The sequence below is a fragment of the Arabidopsis thaliana genome, chromosome 2 (genome assembly GCF_000001735.4).
Source record: "Arabidopsis thaliana chromosome 2, partial sequence".
In the NCBI taxonomy this organism is placed as follows: domain Eukaryota; kingdom Viridiplantae; phylum Streptophyta; class Magnoliopsida; order Brassicales; family Brassicaceae; genus Arabidopsis; species Arabidopsis thaliana.
Window position 1 is genome coordinate 5180437 of NC_003071.7, and position 21446 is coordinate 5201882.

Sequence of the window (21446 nt, forward strand, 5' to 3'; positions counted from 1 at the left end):
AGAACGTTTAGAGATCTACCACTGGAGCTGAGGTTATAGCCGCAATGGAAGCTTTTAAGGAGTTTTTGTGGATGAAGAATTATCTTGAGAAGCTTAGTCAAGTAAGATAAGTACTTTTTACTTTGTGATAATCATATCACAATTCATTTCGCGAAGAACTCACATTTTATTCCCATTCAAAACAGATTGATAATAGGTATCATTGAATACATAATGTGGTTGAGAAAGTTAAATTGAAATATATATATGATAATGCAACTCATATGATAACAATGTCATTACCGAGAGGAGGAAAGCTTTTTGGTTTTCAAAGGATAGCCGGGATGACTATTTACTCCGCTTAAGAAAGAGAGTTTGTCCATTTTCCACGAAGTGGAAGAAACCAATTAGGTTTGGATAAGAGAACGAAAACTTGGGGCTAATTTAATTCATAATGTTATTATTGGACTATGGCTTAGGTGAGAGTATATAAACAACATTTGACCTAATTTTTGTATTAAAAGAAATAAAAAGAAAAGGTGATTTTGGAAGCAAGAGAAAGAAAAATATATTGGTTAGGGTTTGCTGTTTTGAAAGTTCGAGCTCATGACTGTTTTTTGGAAGGTATCTTCTTGACTTAGTGTTCTTTAGATTTAAACGGGAAAGATTATGTTTGAACGGTTGGTTTGAGACAAATATGGGATTTAGTATGGATGGTCATGACTGAAATTTTCCGATTTGTTTGGGGCATCTATTAATTCTAATTAAGATATTATAATGTTGTGATTAGCTTTTGTCACCCCTCTTATATATTTATATAACTATATCATTCATAGTATAATTAAAATTGAGTTTAGAAAATATATAAAGATAGCAAAAGAAGTATATTTCATTACATATTTTTTTTATCTTACTATATAATTTTCGGTACGTATAAACGTCACGAATCTAGTGATTTAGGATTTTTGATTTGGCAAATTAATCCAAAACCAAACCGGTTCACTTTCAGTACGATGTCTAAACATTTGGATTGTGGAATATATGCTTACACTATGTGACTCGGATTAGTTGTGAGAACGCGGCTGTTGGATCGAACCAAAGGTAGAATTGCTGCTCTCTATCACCCTTGCCTTGAGTGTAAACATTAGTGTGAACAATGTATGGATCTCCACTAACATTCCCCAAAAACTCGAAATCTATCTCGTCCCATGTTAATCCTTGAGACTTCAACTACACACCAAAAGCCCTCAAAATGTATCATACAATATAACATACGGTAACAGATTTATATGTATGTCTAGCTAATTAAGAAGAGCTTACATAGATGGTGGTCACGGTCCCGACTGAATTTCCCGGGACAAGTTTGATCTACATATCAACTTTTCCATACAAATACTCAGCTCTCGATTGAAACCCTAAACCCAAAGATTGATCAAGATCGAAATTTAGAAGAGTACCATTGCTCAAAATATTTCCTCTACCATCACCCCAGGTTATGTCAATGTCTTGGTCGAAATCTTTACCGTGTACAACAAGCAATATGCTTAAACCAAGAAAGAGAGATATTGACATAGCCAAAAGTGTATCAGAAAACATTTTAAGGTTTGAAGGTTTTAGGTGGGTTTAAGGGTTTGATTTGGGTTTAAGACTTTAAGGGTTTGATTTGGGTTTTAGACATTTAGAAGGCTATTGATTGGTCAGTATTTATAGAGCATATTTAATGGAGTTTTGATTCCTTAATGATTAGTTATATATTGTAATTATTTCAGTCTTTGAGCTTACTTTAATTTTCTTTAAGAAAAAGGTGAATTTAGTGTGGGAAATGTGAGAAACGAAACAGCCTGGATCATGAGTGTTAGAATATTCACCAGTGAGTTTTTTTCTTGGCTTATGCTGAAATTTTACAGAGATTTTCCAGTCTTATTTATCCTGGAGATCTGACTTAGTGATCAAAATCTTTATTAATATAAGGTTTTTAGGACTTTTAAGGCTTTTCTTTTTTTGTAAGGCTTTTATTTCTTTTTTGGTGTTTTCTTGTTATTAGGGATTGCTTTGTAAGCTTAGTCTCTTATGTGGAAACAACCAAGATGTGGTTGTAACTCAATTACATTTTTGATGGTAAAATTTGTAGATTACGGTCATATGATTTTTACTCCTCACATTGAAGAGTTTTCCACGTATAATCTTAATGTCTCGTTTATTTTACTGTTTCATTTTTTTTGCTACCAATTGATAATATTTTTATTCATATGCACACACAAGTATTAGTAGACAGATTTTAGTTCAGTTCTTTAATCTCATTCTGTTAGGGAAACACCACACAACCGTGCACCATAATAAATTTCCATTCTACTTTTATAAGGCGATGAACCAGAAACTTATCAAAGAGATTTCTCCGAAAGAAGTTAAACGTGTCCGTTTCTCTTAAACCCGGATAAAGTACCAGGCCCAGATGAAATAACAAGTTTTTTTAACCAGCGGTTCTGGGATTTAACCGGTCCAGACCTGGTTAAATTAGTTCAAAATTTCCATTCTACAGGCTCATTTGATGAGCATTTGAATGAGACAAATATTTGTTTGATCCCAAAGGTAGACCGACCTAGGAAAATGGCGGAGTTTTGCCCCATTAGCCTCTGTAATGTAAGTTACAAGGTCATTTCAAAAGTTCTTAGCTTCCGGCTAAAGAAGTTACTTCCAGGTTTGATATCTGAGACACAATCTGCCTTTGTGGCAGGTCGACTTATTACAGATAATATTCTAATAGCACAAGAGAATTTTCATGCGCTCTGGACAAATCCGGCTTGCAGGAAAAAGTATATAGCTATTAAGACGGATATGAGTAAAGCTTATGACCGGGTTGAATGGTCCTTCTTACAAGCTCTTATGTTGAAAATGGGTTTCGCTCAAAAATGGGTTGACCTAATAACTTTTTGTATCTCCTCGGTCTCATATAAAATCTTGTTAAATGGATCCCCGAGAGGTTATATTAAACCATCAAGGGGAATTCGTCAAGGAGATCCAATCTCTCCTTTCCTTTTTATACTGTGTACAGATGCTTTGGTAGCAAATTTAAAAGATGCAGAATGGCATGGTCGAATTCAAGGCCTGCAAATTTCCTGTGCTAGCACCTCAACCTCTCATCTTTTGTTTGATGATGACAGTCTCTTTTTTTGTAAAGCAGATCCTTTACAAGGACAAGAAATTGTAAAGATTCTACGTACTTATGGTGAGGTCTCGGGACAACAACTAAACATTGCTAAATCTTCTATCATGTTTGGACATGATGTGGAAAACTCCATCCGTAATAGCATAAAATCAGCTATTGGCATCCATAAAGATGGTGGTATGGGCTCATATTTGGGATTACCAGAGAAAATTCATGGCTCCAAAACCCAAGTGTTCTCTTTTGTTAGGGATCGTCTCCAAAAACGTTTGAATACATGGTCAGCCAAATTCTTGTCCAAGGGTGGCAAAGAAGTACTTATTAAGTTTATGGCTCAGGCCCTTCCGACATATGTTATGTCGTGTTTCCTCCTCCCTAAAGCAATCCGCTCCAAGTTAAGTAGTACCATTGCAAACTTCTGGTGGAAATCCAATGAAAATAGCAATAGTATTCATTGGATAGCGTGGGATACCCTTTGTAACCCTCATTCGGAGGGGGGCTTGGTTTTTAAACGCTTGAAGAATTTAATTTAGCTCTTCTAGCCAAACAACTTTAATGTCTGATCACATTCCCGAATTCTCTTCTGAGTAGGGTCGTACGAGGAAGATACTTTCGTTTCAGTGACCCACTACATATAGGTGCCTCTAATCGGCCCTTTTATGGATGGAGAAGCATTATGACGGCGAAACCTCTTCTTCTTTTCGGTCTTCGCATGACCATAGGATCTGGAATGCTGACTCGGGTCTGAGAAGATCCTTGGATCCCTACAATTCCCGCGAGGCCAGCTAAGAGTATCCTTGAAACAAGAGATCCCCACCTTTACGTAAATGATTTGATTGATCAAAATACACCGATGTGGAAGCTTGATAGCCTTCGAGCCTTGATTGATCCTGCTGATATTCCACTCATTTTAGGAAATTCGGCCAAGTCGTACCTACTTGAGTGACGGGTTTAGTTGGTCTTATACAAAATTGGGTAATTATACTGTTAAGTTCGGATATTGGGCCGCGAGAGATTTATCTCATCCTACTTGTGATCCCTCTTTTCAGGGACCAGGTGTTTCGGCACTTCATGCACAAGTATGGAAGGTTAAGCATTTCGCGTGGCAATGTATCTCTAGGTGTCTAGCTACTTGTCAAATGCTAGCTTACAGACATATGGGTACATATATGAGTTGCCCTCGGTGCGGTGAGATGGAAGAGTCGATTAACCATCTTCTCTTTCATTGTCCACCTTCACGCCAGATTTGGGCGCTATCGCCTATTCCCTCTTCAGGGAATATTTTCCCTAGAAATTCCCTCTTTTATAATTTCGATTTTCTTCTTTGGCGTGGCCACGAATTCGGAATAGAAGAGGAGGTTATTAATATATTTCCATGGATACTTTGGTATATCTAGAAAAGCAGAAACCGCTTTGTCTTTGAAAACATCAGAGAACCCCCTCCTGAAACTCTCGCTTTGGCCCTTCAAGAGGCTGCAGTTTGGAAAAAAGCAACCTCAATTGACGAGGACCACATCGAAGATTCTATCCCCCCTGTTTCGTGCAAGCTCCCCCTGCTGAGTTCCCTGAATGTCAGTTTGACGCTTCTTGGCATGCAGATGATTCTCTAAGCGGTCATGGCTGGGTTCTTGTCCGACACGACGCCGTCCTCCATATGGGACTCAAAAGTGATCGCCGGAGTTTATCACCGCTCCACGCGGAATTTGACTCCTTGTTATGGGCGATGGAGTGCTTGATCTCTATTGGTGAGACGTCTGGCGTATTTGCCTCCAATTGCTCAAATTTGATTACTATTCTCGACAACCAAGACGATTGGCCAATATTCGCAGCGGAATTGGCATCTTATCGTTCATTAGTGTGTTTTTTCTCTTCTTTTAGTATTCGTTTCTTTCCTCGTAGTTTAAATACTCGAGCACATTATTTAGCTAAGAAAGCTCGAGCTCGTAATTGTCTTTTTTCCATGTAAGCCCATTGGTTCCTGAATGGCTTTTCCTAGAGGAGAGTCTTTTTCCGATAACTTAATATAAATAGTATTTTGGTGAAAAAAAAAAATGTATAAGGCAATAAAAATATATTATAAATTTGGATGTAAAAACCTTAAACATAAAAGTAAACAAGACACCAAGATTACACTTAAAAAACCTTTCCACATTGAAGAGTCTACACTGGTTGTTCATCTTGAGGAGGTGTATTAGAGTATATAGTTGTACATATTACATCCATTTAATTACCCCTCCTCATGTATCTCTTTACCTTACATGTATAGCAATTCCTCTGTATATAATAAAGCCTTCTCCATCAATAAGATTTATCAGTTTCTACTATCATAATAGATTACTTTTTTCAAATATAAGTGCAAAGTTTTCTAACGATTATTTTGTACATATGTAAATTAAAAATATAATAAACGATTTAGTATTAAAGACTGAGATCCAAAGAGGTTTTAAAATTGGGGAGAGCGAGTCTCAATGATTGATAATACTCCAAGATAGATTGCAAATAAAAGAAATAGAGGGCTTTGTTAATTCGATTAAGTGGACAGTTCGATCAATTCTAATTACTCTCCCAATAATTTGTAAAAGGTATCGGTGCTACATTGATGGATCTTGAAAGAAATGATAAACTAATTCAGGGTTGCAATAGTTTTGTTTCAAATACGATGTGGAGAGTTCAAATATGGGTTCAAAAACCTACGTCGAAGTTTCTATTGAAGATTAAGTTTTAAAAACTTTACTAACCAATGCAACTCTTCAGTTGATGGATAAATTTATTAAACAAACGGTTGCAAACCTTTGTGACACCCGTTGGACATTATAAAACTCATTTTTTTGCATCAACAATTGTATAATTAGTCGGCTAAAATCCTTATACTCAATACCTCAACTGACGCATGCAAGAACGCATGTACCAAAGCAATAAGATAGAGTTCAATTCTAGTCCACAAAACTCTGTAACAAATTGGTGTGTGCTTGTTATAACACGATACACATTCATAAACTAGGTTTTTTAAGCTACTTTTTAGGAAACGTAAGCAATTTTAATTAGAGTTAGTTTGTGCGGCTAACTACATACGTTAAGAGAAAGCTTAACTAGAAACATAATAGTGTAAACGATCAAACAAAATCCTAGATATCGCCACCTAAACAATCGATCATGTCCACCCTTTGACTAGCCCTTAAAACCTAACTAGAAAACTACTCTAGCATGGCGAAAGAACTTATTAAAGTAAGGTTTAATAAAATCATTAGAATAAGATGAATAAGAACTTAATAGGGTTTAAAGATTACTTCTTTAATCGTCAAATACAAGAGGTAAGATTTCACCTTATAGAACTTTAAAAAGAAATAGTAAAAATAATAGATTTTGTGTCTTCAAAGCTTGGATCAAAAAGGAAGATGGATGTTGTATTTTTAGGCTCATATCTTTTATATATAACTGATAATAGGTTTTTAGTCAATTTTCCTAAAACACCAATAATTTCATTGTAGTAATTTAGGTTGTCAATCCAAATGGGTGTGATTCTAGCAATCAAGATGCAATAAGAGTTCATAGAATCAAGCCAAGCAATAACAGATATTGGGGTGTTCCAGCAGTCCTAAGTTAACATGCAGGAAATATAAAATCAAGCAGAACAGTTAAAACACTCGACTAACACAACTTGTTACCAAGCACTGGGTGTGGTCGAGTGACTGGTCGAGTAAACAACAGAGACAGTGACAAAGATACTCGACTGCACAGTCTGTTACCAGACAACTGGGTGTGGTCGAGTATCAGAGTGATAACAGGAGAGAAGTGCAAAACTAAGCAGCAAGATGCAGTAAACAACGAAATCAATTAGATGAGGAATTTCCTGAGGATGGGGTAATTGAGTAGTTTTGTTTCCTCAGTTTACAGGTGATTGACATGCTCAATAAATTGTCCCTAGACAACAAGTTCGATAACTAAATCTAAGTGCCACCGCAATAGAGACCCTCAAGTTAAACCAGTCCCTGACTCAATCACCATTGACGAGAGCTAACCTAACAGGCATTACGAATCAACAAGTTAAAGCCAAAACACTCCATGTAACCAATACCTTGGTACAGAGCCACGAATCTTTGGAATTAGTGGGTTAGACATTTCATCGAACACCTTTTGGGTGCAGAAATGTCTGGGCTCAAATTCCTGTTGATCAGAAAGCAATAGGCATTAAGAACAACTAATCTAGAAGGGATCTATAAATCAAACTCAACAACCTAGCACACTGAGAATTCTAAACTACTCTAACCCATCCTCAGAAACCTAGTCACTACTCAGACATAATTGCAGAAAGCATAAACGATGATAAGAATGAAAACATGATAGCAACAGAGTGATAGCAAGATGATAACAGGATGAACAACTTAGTAAACAAAATGAAAAGCAAATACTAAATAGATTAAGAGATATTCGGATTACAAAATGTCAAGAACATAGTGTCTGCGGAATAAAACTTAGTTAAAAACGAGAATGAAAAATACATGCTACTTATAGCGAAATATTGTGAAACCCTAATACTCAAAACGAAACAGTATTGGGACGGATTAAGAACGGCACTCGACCCATGTGGTCGAGTGATTGGTCGAGTGATAAGCTGGAGTCTTCTTCTCTTCCTTGTGCTCGAATGTCTGGTTGAGTGCGGAATGGAGAAGACTCTGTAGCTGGCAGTCGAGTATGAAGTCGAGTGATGGAGATGGTGGTACTTGGCTTGTTGGTAGAGTGATCGGTCGAGTGTGTGATGATGGAGAGACTCGACCAGGGGGTCGAGTGGTGTGATCGAGTGATGGTCAGGTGGTGGAGATGATGATACTTGACCACAGGGTCGAGTGGTGGTGTGAAGTGATGAGGCCTTCTACTCGACCAGGGGGTCGAGTGGTTTGTTAAAGTCGTGAAGCCATCTACTCGGCCATGGGGTCGAGTGTATTGATATGATCAGGTCTGCTTCTTCCAATTAGCTCGCCAACAGGTTCAAATCACCTGAAAATAACACAAATATGCAACATGCATGCAAAACTATCATAAACATGCAAAGTGATGATAAATGACGAGAAATGGTATAAAATAGTGGTGATATAATGCTATAGTAATAACAAATGGATGCTCAAAATATGTAAGATGCACACTTATCAATAACTCAAGATCCATCACACCTTTCAAATGTTGGACATTACATGCTTTCTCCAGATTATGGGTCTCCCGTCTCATGGACCTAATAATCTCTACCTTAGCCTGTAACATATCAAATTATCAAAATACTAATTTACATCCAAGCCATTGTCTCTTTCCCAATTATCTCTTTTCTTAACTATGGTGCTCATTTAGATTTCAACTAAATTGATATAATAATTAATCATCAAACAATTAAGCTGACTGTTTAAATCTTCAATTTACGAACTCAAGAAGGTTGCTTAATAATTGTTCGAAAAATCTAGTCTTCTTAATGTCATAGCCTCATAGGGTAATGTAAAACAGCACAATGATTGTTCTCAAAATACAAAAACGCTCAACGGACATTCATACTTAATATCAGTGTAAACTCACGTAAGTCAGAACCGACCAATTCGGAAAAAAGGTACAAGGCACGTGGACTCTGGTTTTTTCAACAGCATATCAAAGTGTTAGCCATAGAATTTTGCGAACCTCAAAAAGTGAGATTAAAAAATTAGAAGAAAAAAACAAATTTAGTAGGCTGCAAAATGGAAGTAAGAAAGCCTCACGTGTTATGCAGAGGATCCGATGTCAACGTTCCTCCCCTTTTTCTTCTGCCGCAATTCTCTTTGTCTATGACATTTTACTTAACAAGATTAATCATTAAAGTCACTTGAAAATAAAATAACGAGCTTTTTCCTTAGTTTTATAATTTTATGTTGTTTGGTTAGGGTCTGACTATACATTTAGTCAGAATACCTAAACCTTGGGGCAGATTTACTCTTCAAAAAATCTGGAGCACACTATGAAAAAATTTGGTTATGTTAACACTTTGATATCCAAAAGAGTTAAAATTTTGTTAAATATTACATATAGTATACTTGTCTAATAGTATCTAAATAATGTTTTATATAATTTTTATGCAATTTATTGAAATAAAAAATAATTCCTATAATTAAATTTATAAATTAAAAATGTATACATATATATATATAGAAGAAATCACATGTAGGTTTAAAAAATAGTATAAGAGAGCTAGGTTTTTTGTGCTATGGGTTTAATCCAATTTTGGAACAGAGAAATATCTAAAATAGAAATGAACTAATGACTGGTTTTCATATACCGAATATAGATTATAAACCAAAAGTTCGAAACTTACGTGGTTTTTATATACCGAAATAGAAAGCTTGGCTTACCTAGTATTCTTTAACTATTTTTTTTTTTTTTGAAATTTGAACTATTTTGTGGTTTTAGATTAGATGTGAACCAAAAACGATACGAGTATGAAAGTTTAAAATACCGTACAAAGTGTTTATATAGTTGCTAAGGTTTGCCAAGCAATTGACTGACCTATTTATGTTGCTCGAATGTTTCGCGTCAATGAAGCTAGATTTGGGAGCAATGGTGGTGTTGGGTTTAACTTAAACTAATTAGCATATAAATTAAAATTATCAAAACGTAAATTACTATACTGTTATAACTTCACCGTCAAACGAATTAAAACTTGTTTTCCAAATTTGGTATGGTTAGAAGATGTGCAGGTTCAATATAAAATTCTTTAGTAAAGTTTACAATTCGTGTAGTTTATATATTTTTATCATATAATTTACTTTAATTGTATATCATTTAGTCAAAAAAAAACCGAAAAAACCAGACACCCAAATCAGTTTGGACTTGGACCGATTCTTTATGTATGCATGTTAGGATGTGTATACGTGGATGTGTGTAAGTTAACAAGGTAAAATTAATATGAAAACAAAGGACTAGCCCACGTCCATTATATTAGGGGGGTGGGTGGGTAGTCAAAGGTCAAAGATGCACAAAGTGATGATGATGAGGTTTTGGGTAAAGCGAAGAAGAACAAATAGCGTGCCGCACGAGGGGATCTCTCTGCCATTCTGACTCGGCCTCACATTTATCGTTCCTGTTTTTTTATTATTTCTTTTCAAGTAATACTAGATTAATAACTTTTGCTTTGCCCGGCTCGTATATATCGATATTTTTTTTGAAATAATTTCTAAGATAGAACATATTTGTATGTTTATTTTTATAATAGAACACATTTTTTTTTTATTACTCAGATGTTTCAATTGTATAATTACAATTAACACTCCTAACTAGTTTTAATTAATTATTATTATTTAATTCATTTTTAACTTAAAATTAAATGAAAAAACAGTGATTATACATGTCATCATTCCATGTCATTACCATAATTCACGTCATTAATCATCTCCAAACTGCATAACGTTTGAGTTTCTTATTTCTTGGCTTTACTGTTCATCATCTCCCAAAGAAAAAAAACTGTCGCTTTCTTCCTCTTTCTCTCTCGACGGAACAAAATCGATTTTCTTTCGCCGTTTTGCTCTTTTCTCGTCTGTTCCGGAGTCGCATTTCCGTAAGCGCGAAGTCACATCCGACATCTAAGTTCCGGTGAGTATGTTTCCATTAAGTAAGACTCTGACATCTAAGTTCAATCGCAAGTGATTCCCGTCACTGAAATCGTTTTCCGATGCGTAACGATGGTTTTTAAAGCTGGGTTTTAACGTCGTCGTTGATTGACATATGGTGGCCGATTTCTTAGATCTATTTGATTTGACGGCTGAGTTACTGTTTGTTTGCCGACTGATTTATGATTTATCAATTCATCCGTGTCTGAGTTTGTTTTATGCTGTGACTGAGTTATGGTTTAACCTTACATCGATGTCTGAGTTTCTGTTATATGACGGCTGAGTTTGTTTATGTTATGGCTGAGTTTCTGTTTTGATATAGCTGAGTTTGGTTTATGTTTTAACTGAGCTGTTGTTATGTTATGGTTTGGCTGAGTTTCTGTTAAAATATGGCTGAGAGATTTATCTTATGGCTGAGTTATGTTATGTGTGGCTGAGATGGGTTTATGTTATGACGGAGTTATGTTATCTATGGCTGAGTTAGATTTATGTTTTGCCTGAGTTATGGTATCTGTGGATGAGTTTGTTTTATGTTATGACTGAGTTATGGAATGCTTACGGCTGATTTATGGTTATACAGATGTCTGAAGACCAAGCAAGGGAGTACCCTCCAAGACTTTACCAAGAGGGGGATTCTAATCTAAAGGGTAAAGGCATTAATCATAATATAAAGTTGGGAGAGTTCCCTGCAATTAGAGAATCAATAGGAAAAGAAATATGGGCAGAACTGAAAGAGACAGAGCTTGGATTAATTGCTAAGCTTGTTGATAGTCATTTTCTATGGTCTGGTAAGACCGTACATTATCTACTATGCAGACAGCTGAGAATACTGAAGAAGGTGCTTTGGTGTATCGTGGCTGGTAAACCCATCCGGTTTGGATTGAACGAGTTTCATCATATCACGGGTTTAAATATAGATCAACTGCCTACAGAAAAGTTTGAGTCTGAAGCTGACTACAAAGCGTTCTTCAGTGAATTGCGTGTGCCAACCGGTGAAGGTCCTAATCTAGATGAACTTAGGCAGGGCTTAGTAACGTGCAGAGCTTGGCCTCCTGAAAAGCGTAGATGGTTTGGATTATTGATTCTTCTATCCATTGGACTTTTTGGCTTGCATACTAACTCTAGGATACCATTTGAGAGTGCCAAAAGAGTTTTCGACGACGAAGCCATGAAGACTTATCCATGGGGTCGAGCAGCATATGAAGCCCTTGTCGTTTCTATAAAGTTGTTGAGGCCTATTGGCAAGACGTACACCGTCAGTGGTCTGGTTTTCGTGTTGCAGGCTTGGGCGTATGAGTCAATCATCACCATCGCCGAGCGTTTTGGGAACGTTGTTAACGCGGATGAGATTCCGTTGCTTAGATGGGGTGGCAGCCGTACCCGTGCAACTATAGAATCGGTCATTGCTGAAGATATCAAAGCGAATGGTGGTGAGGTACGGTTTCGGCTCTGTTATGTTCTGTTTTTTATCAAATATTTATGTTACGGCTGAGTTAATGTTTTGTTTTTTTCTGTGAAGGCTGAGTTATGTTCTTTTTTTTTTTGGCAAATATGTTATGTGACGACCGAGTTATGTTCTATAATGGCTGAGTTATATTAAGTGACGACTGAGATATGTTCTGTAATGGCTGAGTTAGCTTACGTGACGACTGAGTTATATTAAGTGATGGCTGAGTTAAACATACTGATGGGTTTTATTATCTCTTGTGTTGTAGCTGCGTGTCTGTACAATGGTTGAAAAGGCTGAGTTAAGCGAGTTGTTTCATTTTTGGCCAGACCAATTAGAAGACCCAGCACTGGATAACTTGATCCAAGACTTACACGAGGTTAAGCTTGTTAAAGGTTATTGGGATGTGAAGACGAGTGAGAAGAAGAAGAAACTCTTAAAAGATAAAGAAGCGGAGGGGTCTGAATCTCCCGCAAAGAAGCAGAAGGTCTCTCACAGTGAGGATGTTGATTCTCTTGAGAAAGATGCAGAAAAGAAGAAGAAGAAGAAGAATAAGAAGAAGGAAGTAGCTGTCGAATCTGATGAGGACGAGAATGTTCGTTCTCGTGAGCAGGATGGTCAGGGAGAACAGCAGTCGCTCGTGGATGTGGTGTCCAACTTGATCTCTCCCTTAAACTCAAGATTTGACACTGTTGATACTAGCATAAAAGAAATGTCCTCCCGTCTGGATGTGATTGGATGTCAAATCGAATCGAGGGTTGAAGCAAAGTTTGAAGGAAGGTTTGGATCGATTAAGAACGATGTCAAACAGATTAAAGAGCAGCTGAAGGCCATAGCTGATTCAAAATCAAGCAGTTATATTAGAGATATGTTTTTAGCCAAACCACAGCCCCAAACGCAGGAAGACAATCCTAAGGCCCAAACTCAAAAGACACCAGACGTTCCAAAGAAACCTACAAATAACCAATCTGCTGCTCCTAGTCCTCCTCCGGTAAACTTTTAGTTAGTTATGACCGAGTTATCTGAATATTATTCGGCTACGTTATAACTTTGAGTTAGTTATGGCTGAGTTATCTAAATTATACGGCTGAGTTATCTAAATATTTTACGGCTGAGTTATAAACGCTTGTTAGTTATGGCTGAGTTGTTTTCATGTTATAAATTTAGTTAGTTAGTTATGGCTGAGTTATATGAATATTATACGGCTGAGTTAAAAATTTAATTAGTCATGGCTGAGTTATATGAATATGATACGGCTGAGTTTAGTTAGTTATGGCTGAGGTATATGAATATGATACGGTTGAGTTTAGTTAGTTATGGCTGAGTTATATATATACATAGGTATGAGTTTTCGTTGTTTAACGCCTGATGTTGGGGTAAGTAGGAAGCTTGAAGGAGAATTTGATAAGGTCTCCATTGTGTCTGATTTTGATTTCGTTAAGACTGTTTCTCTTCTCAATCGCCGTTTACGCTCTAGGAAGCCACCAGCCCCAAATGTGCCAAAGCAGAAAAAGGAGAAAACATTAAATGAGCTAATCTAGAAACCGCCAGCGAGAAGAGGAAGAGGAAGAAAGCCTTTGCAACAGCCTAAAAAGGTGCCTCCTACTGTGCCAAAGATTACAATAAAGAAACCAAAACCATCTGAGGAAGCTAAGGAAAAAGCTGAGGAAGCTAAGGAAAAAGCTGAGGAAGATTCGGATGTAGTTGATGTCACGGATAAGGTTATATCCGAGTATAATGAAATGCTTCCTGAGTCTGATGAAGATGAGGAGGAAACCGAGAGGCTAAAGAGTGTAAAAGAAATTCGGCTCAAACTGTTAAGCTGGCCCCGGATGGGAGCTCATTGATTAACCCCGAAGCTATGCCCACTCACATTTTTCCAGTTATTGGAGACAACGGGCTGAGCTGCATGAGAAAGGGTTGTCTGCCTTCACGAGCAATCTATGATCCTCTGGCACCGGTTGATCTGGCCAAACTGCAGAAGCTTAAGGCTTATTTGACAAGTCCCGAATGGTATGGCCCTTTATACATTACTAAGTTGTTAAATACGACATGCTTACACTATTTGTTTATATTAACTTTCTTTACTATTTGTTAGCAAACAATATTTGCAAAATGGGATGGACGAGGTGCTGTTCTACTCTGTTATCAAGGCCGAAAGAAAGGACTGGCCAGACGAGAAACATGGATGGCTGGGTGATGATGTAAGTTATTGTTATATTCTGTCTGAGTTTGGCTAATGTTATGGCTGAGTTATCGTGTCGTTCTGTCTGAGTTAAAGTAGATAATGGCTGATTTACAATGTAAGTTATTGTTATATTCTGTCCGAGTTTTTCTAAGGTTGTGGCTGAGTTATCGTGTCGTTCTGTCTGAGTTAATTTAGCTAATGACAGATTTATTTAGGTGTTAAGGCTGAGTTTTACTTGGTTACGGCTGAGTTAATGTTGTGTTTTGTCTTGGTTTTATTTTTGTCCAGCACATTGCTGCGTATGTGAAAGTCCTCACCATGAGGCTCCTGCGAGATCCCACCCCATACTACAGCGAACGCGTCATGATTCTAGACCCGTGGTTCACGTCAATGTGGACTAGGGATTACACACAGTGGGCGATGAAGCCGAAGAGGGTTTCTTTCAAAGGTACCACGTATGAAAGTTGGATCAACGGATTGGGTGGAGAAGACCCGAAAAACAAGAAGTGGATAACAGATGTGGATAACTTGTATACTATCCTCCAAACAGGAGGTAATCATTGGGTGACCATTCACGTGGACTTGCCTAGGGGTCACGTGGACTGCTATGATTGCATCGTCAGATGTCATACAAAGAAAAGCGATGGAAAAATCCTGGAACACTGTAGGCCGTTCACGAGGATGATTCCACAGATCATGAGTGAAATTATCCCTCCCGAAGTCCGTGTCCCGCAATACGACCAATTTTCATTCCGGCGGAGGAACTTTACAAAGGTCCCGCAGAATATTATCACCAGGGACTGCGGCTTTTACCCGTTAAAGATTCTTGAATGTTTATTGCTTGGTGTTTCTTTTGATGGCATTACTGATTCAAATATCCAGGGGCTACGGGTTAGGATGGCAACAGAGATCTACGATGAACTACCTCACAGAATGCCCATTCGGTTTTATGAGACATGATTTGCTTTTTCGAACATGTCTGTGTCTTTTGGGATTATTAGCATGTGATTGTACTAAATATTGACACTTTAGGATTGATAACCAGAATTATGTCTGTATGAATCTATTGTTATGTTAATTATAACAAAAACCAATGTAATGGCTGACTTATCATCGCTCGATTCGTTTTACGGCTGATATATGCTAACGTGAAGGCTGACTTATCATCGCTCAAATCGTGCTACACGGCTGAGTTATTGTTGTTTAATTCGATGTTTAGCTGAGTTATTATAACGCGGTGGCTGACTTGTCATCACACAAATCGTTTGAAGGCTGAGTTTGTATAACGTGGTGGTTGACTTGTCAAACCCAAACTTCCCTCCCATCAAATAAACCAGACGTGACTTTAGGACTATACATACACCAGTTTACGACACCTGAATAGTCAAGAACCCAAAAGTCGTTAAAGGACCAAACGTCATTACGTTAGAGGACCAAACGTCGTTACGTTAGAGGACCAAACGTCGTTAGAGAACTATATATACACTGGTTTCCTCTTGTCTTTTCACTTGTCGATTCTTAGCAACTACAACTCTTCATTCTTCTCTTGTCCTTTCTCTGAGAAATAAAACCATTCCGAGATCATGGATGCATCAGGTTCAGGTTCAGGTTCAAACAAGCGGCGGTGTGTGGATGACGGTCCCAACAAGTGGCCGTCTGTGGATGACAGCCCCACCCTAAAGCTGTATGAATAGGAGAAGCATTTCAAATCCGTCATCTCTTACATCAGGAGCAACATAAGGGAGACGGCGGAAGCACACTTGCTCGATATCAAACTGCATGAGAAGGAAGCGGAACTTAAGGTCTTATGGAGAGTGGAGAGGATGGGGGACGGATTTAACGTGAAGGAGGAGATCGAGAAAGTGCTGGCGCAGGTTGGCAAGGCCTACAGAGCGCAGCGTGAACGCCCGATGAGTAGTATTGATTGGGAGAAACTGGGGTATGGATCGACCGGGCGTCCAATTTCGGAGTCCGACGAAGAATGAAGATGGCGATTGACGTAATTGTATCTTCATTTTTTATTTTCAATTATATTATATGTATGTTGTTGGATTCCAGTACTCCTTATCCTATGTTATCATAAACTCTGTCTTTTCAATTTTCAAACTTCACTTTTTATTTTATACTCGCATGTGTGATTCAAAAACTTTGTCTTTCAGATTTATCGTAGATTAACTTGATGTTTGGCTGAGTTAAACATGTGACTCAATCATTGTTATTCTAACGTTAAGGCGGACTTATCGTAGATTAACTTGATGTATGGTTGAGCGAATCTAACGTTACGGCTGAGTTATTATATTTTAATTCAACGTTGGTTGAGATAGTATTGAGTTGTGGATGAGTTAGTCTAACGTAACGGCCGAGTTATTATAAATTTAATCCGATTGTACGTTTTGGCTGAGTTATAATCGCACAATTCGCTGACTTAATGATAATTGACAGTACAAAGAAGTTCAAATTGAGAAAAACAGATTAAGCTAAGATCACAGATACTTGTTCAGGCTCTCATACTTCTTCTTTAGCGTTTCAAACTTCTTTTCCATAAGAAAGATCTTTTCCGCCTGAGACTCAACGCGCTAATTGGCTGCTTCCAGATCCTTCTTCATCTCAGTCGTCTCCTCTTTTATCATGTCAAACTCGTCACAAAATGCAACAGTCCACCATCTCTTGAAACCGCATCCTTGACCGGGACCCTTATAAAAAAACCAGGAGGTTAATTCATAGGGATACATCTGATATTTCTTACGGACAGCTGAAAAAAGTTTTCCGGTTGTAACAGGATCAAGAGAAGTGGCAACGACAACCTTAGCATTGCAATCACACTCGATCGGAACGCTCTTATCGCGCCTCCTGTTTTCGCCGTACCTCGTTCGCATCCTTATTTCTATACGGTCAAGCTCCTACATTAACACAAACATGATATACTCGACGTTAGATGGGTAACGATTTGTACTATTCAGATGTGGAGATAAATACCACATCAACACTAGATTCGCCTTGGAAAAGAGACCTCTGAGCCATCATCTTCACTGCAATTAGTATGGTACTAAAGCACTGGTTCTAAATAGTCGTGTCTGCCACAAAATGTACTAATCAAACGATGGCGTCTTTGTATTGGCTGAATAAATTTAGAAGTGGCTGACTTGTCATAGCATTGCAGCTGGGTTTTCACTGATTTGTTGCTGAGTTATGTCGTCATACAGTATGTCACTACTTAGCGTGTTGCTTTAGGTTAGGTTTATCGAGATTATTTATTATATCATTATCGAGATAACAAACAACAACTTTATGGGGAACCGCCAATAATGATTTGGTCCACATGCACAGGTACACACGCCCGCAGTTAATATTCAAAATAATTCAAACGAGTTCGAAATTATTCCTTAACTAAACCCTCCAATAATCAAATTTTCTGTTTCGACGTGGAATAAAATAACGTTACGGCTGAGTTATGCAATAAGATTTTGTGTTTTGGCCGAGTTATGAGATACCATATGTTATTATGATATATCAAACCAGCCACCAAATTGTTGGTTATATTAGTAGCGTGAAGATGTGCAATTTGAAAACAGAAAATAACTTTTAGTTTCAGCAAGTGTCGATTGACAAAACATGGTCAGTCAAAACCTCTAGGAAGTATGTTGTTGGATATAGTATGATGTTGGACAAAGTAGGCACTTGGATAAAGTTTATAGGATATGATCTACTTTCACGGTTCCACTTTTTGGAATGTGGTTATGATATGTTAATTACTTGACTTTCACAACTGTTGGCTCAAGAAAAGCACTTTCAGGGTTTGGCCGAGTTATAACAAAGTGATGGCTGAGTTATGCCTTTATTGTGGCTGAGTTATTGTTAGAAGATTTCGATTGTTCGAACTACATAAGAGAAAACCAAATGTTATTATGAGATTTGAATACAAGAATTATTGTTGGTTCGATCGATGTCATCAAATCAGTCAGAATATTGCTGTGTTTTGCTTTTGCTGAGTTTATCGAGAAACAATTATTATGTTATTCTCGAGATTAAAAAAAAAATGAGTTAATAGGGAACCGCGAATAATGATTGGTTTTATAGATGCACGAACACGTCAATATTCAAAATAATTCAACCGAGTTCGAAATTATTCCTTAACTAAACCCTCCAATAATCAAATTTTCTGTTTCGACGTGGAATAAAATAACGTTACGGCTGAGTTATGCAATAAGATTTCGTGTTTTGGCCGAGTTATGAGATACCATATGTTATTATGATATATCAAACCAGCCACCAAATTGTTGGTTATATTAGTAGCGTGAAGATGTGCAATTTGAAAACAGAAAATAACTTTTAGTTTCAGCAAGTGTCGATTGACAAAACATGGTCTTTCAAAACCTCTAGGAAGTATGTTGTTGGATATAGTATGATGTTGGACAAAGTAGGCTGTTGGATAAAGTTTATAGGATATGATCTACTTTCACGGTTCCACTTTTTGGAATGTGGTTATGATATGTTAATTACTTGACTTTCACAACTGTTGGCTCAAGAAAAGCACTTTCAGGGTTTGGCCGAGTTATAACAAAGTGATGGCTGAGTTATGCCTTTATTGTGGCTGAGTTATTGTTAGAAGATTTTGATTGTTCGAACTACATAAGAGAAAACCAAATGTTATTATGAGATTTGAATACAAGCATTATTGTTGGTTCGATCGATGTCATCAAATCAGTCAGAATATTGCTGTGTTTTGCTTTTGCTGAGTTTATCGAGAAACAATTATTATGTTATTCTCGAGATTAAAAAAAAAATGAGTTAATAGGGAACCGCGAATAATGATTGGTTTCATAGATGTACGAACACGTCAATATTCAAAATAATTCAACCGAGTTCGAAATTATTCCTTAACTAAACCCTCCAATAATCAAATTTTCTGTTTCGGCGTGGAATAAAATAACGTTACGGCTGAGTTATGCAATAAGATTTCGTGTTTTGGCCGAGTTATGAGATACCATATGTTATTATGATATATCAAACCAGCCACCAAATTGTTGGTTATATTAGTAGCGTGAAGATGTGCAATTTGAAAACAGAAAATAACTTTTAGTTTCAGCAAGTGTCGATTGACAAAACATGGTCTGTCAAAACCTCTAGGAAGTATGTTGTTGGATATAGTATGATGTTGGACAAAGTAGGCTGTTGGATAAAGTTTATAGGATATGATCTACTTTCACGGTTCCACTTTTTGGAATGTGGTTATGATATGTTAATTACTTGACTTTCACAACTGTTGGCTCAAGAAAAGCACTTTCAGGGTTTGGCCGAGTTATAACAAAGTGATGGCTGAGTTATGCCTTTATTGTGGCTGAGTTATTGTTAGAAGATTTCGATTGTTCGAACTACATAAGAGAAAACCAAATGTTATTATGAGATTTGAATACAAGCATTATTGTTGGTTCGATCGATGTCATCAAATCAGTCAGAATATTGCTGTGTTTTGCTGTTGCTGAGTTTATCGAGAAACAATTATTATGTTATTCTCGAGATTAAAAAAAAATGAGTTAATAGGGAACCGCGAATAATGATTGGTTTCATAGATGCACGAACACGTCAATATTCAAAATAATTCAACCGAGTTCGAAATTATTCCTTAACTAAACCCTCCAATAATCAAATTTTCTGTTTCGACGTGGAATAAAATAACGTTACGGCTGAGTTATGCAATAAGATTTCGTGTTTTGGCCGAGTTATGAGATACCATATGTTATTATGATATATCAAACCAGCCACCAAATTGTTGGTTATATTAGTAGCGTGAAGATGTGCAATTTGAAAACAGAAAATAACTTTTAGTTTCAGCAAGTGTCGATTGACAAAACATGGTCAGTCAAAACCTCTAGGAAGTATGTTGTTGGATATAGTATGATGTTGGACAAAGTAGGCACTTGGATAAAGTTTATAGGATATGATCTACTTTCACGGTTCCACTTTTTGGAATGTGGTTATGATATGTTAATTACTTGACTTTCACAACTGTTGGCTCAAGAAAAGCACTTTCAGGGTTTGGCCGAGTTATAACAAAGTGATGGCTTAGTTATGCCTTTATTGTGGCTGAGTTATGTTAGAAGATTTCGATTGTTCGAACTACATAAGAGAAAACCAAATATTATTATGAGATTTGAATACAAGCATTCTTGGTTGTTCGATCGATGTCATCAAATCAGTCAGAATATTGCTGTGTTTTGCTTTTGCTGAGTTTATCGAGAAACAATTATTATGTTATTCTCGAGATTAAAAAAAAATGAGTTAATAGGGAACCGCGAATAATGATTAGTTTTATAGATGCACGAACACGTCAATATTCAAAATAATTCAACCGAGTTCGAAATTATTCCTTAACTAAACCCTCCAATAATCAAATTTTCTGTTTCGACGTGGAATAAAATAACGTTACGGCTGAGTTATGCAATAAGATTTCGTGTTTTGGCCGAGTTATGAGATACCATATGTTATTATGATATATCAAACCAGCCACCAAATTGTTGGTTATATTAGTAGCGTGAAGATGTGCAATTTGAAAACAGAAAATAACTTTTAGTTTCAGCAAGTGTCGATTGACAAAACATGGTCTTTCAAAACCTCTAGGAAGTATGTTGTTGGATATAGTATGATGTTGGACAAAGTAGGCTGTTGGATAAAGTTTATAGGATATGATCTACTTTCACGGTTCCACTTTTTGGAATGTGGTTATGATATGTTAATTACTTGACTTTCACAACTGTTGGCTCAAGAAAAGCACTTTCAGGGTTTGGCCGAGTTATAACAAAGTGATGGCTGAGTTATGCCTTTATTGTGGCTGAGTTATTGTTAGAAGATTTTGATTGTTCGAACTACATAAGAGAAAACCAAATGTTATTATGAGATTTGAATACAAGCATTATTGTTGGTTCGATCGATGTCATCAAATCAGTCAGAATATTGCTGTGTTTTGCTTTTGCTGAGTTTATCGAGAAACAATTATTATGTTATTCTCGAGATTAAAAAAAAAATGAGTTAATAGGGAACCGCGAATAATGATTG

At 36.9% G+C, this 21446-nt stretch overlaps 5 pseudogenes across 5 annotated transcripts; 3 read left to right on the plus strand and 2 right to left on the minus strand.

Annotated features, from left to right (window-relative positions):
- Nucleotides 1–1028: 1028 nt before the first annotated feature.
- On the minus strand, nucleotides 1029–1623 carry AT2G12660 (annotated as a pseudogene). The gene has a single exon.
- A 696-nt stretch (nucleotides 1624–2319) lies between these two features.
- Nucleotides 2320–5166, plus strand: AT2G12670 (annotated as a pseudogene; the record flags this gene model as incomplete). The annotated part of the gene is made up of 1 exon: nucleotides 2320–5166.
- Nucleotides 5167–11338: 6172 nt separating this feature from the next.
- On the plus strand, nucleotides 11339–15350 carry AT2G12680 (annotated as a pseudogene; the record flags this gene model as incomplete). Its single annotated transcript has 1 exon — nucleotides 11339–15350.
- A 626-nt stretch (nucleotides 15351–15976) lies between these two features.
- Nucleotides 15977–16378, plus strand: AT2G12685 (annotated as a pseudogene; the record flags this gene model as incomplete). Its single annotated transcript has 2 exons — nucleotides 15977–16077; nucleotides 16123–16378.
- A 501-nt stretch (nucleotides 16379–16879) lies between these two features.
- Nucleotides 16880–17414, minus strand: AT2G12690 (annotated as a pseudogene; the record flags this gene model as incomplete). Its single annotated transcript has 1 exon — nucleotides 16880–17414.
- Nucleotides 17415–21446: the final 4032 nt, after the last annotated feature.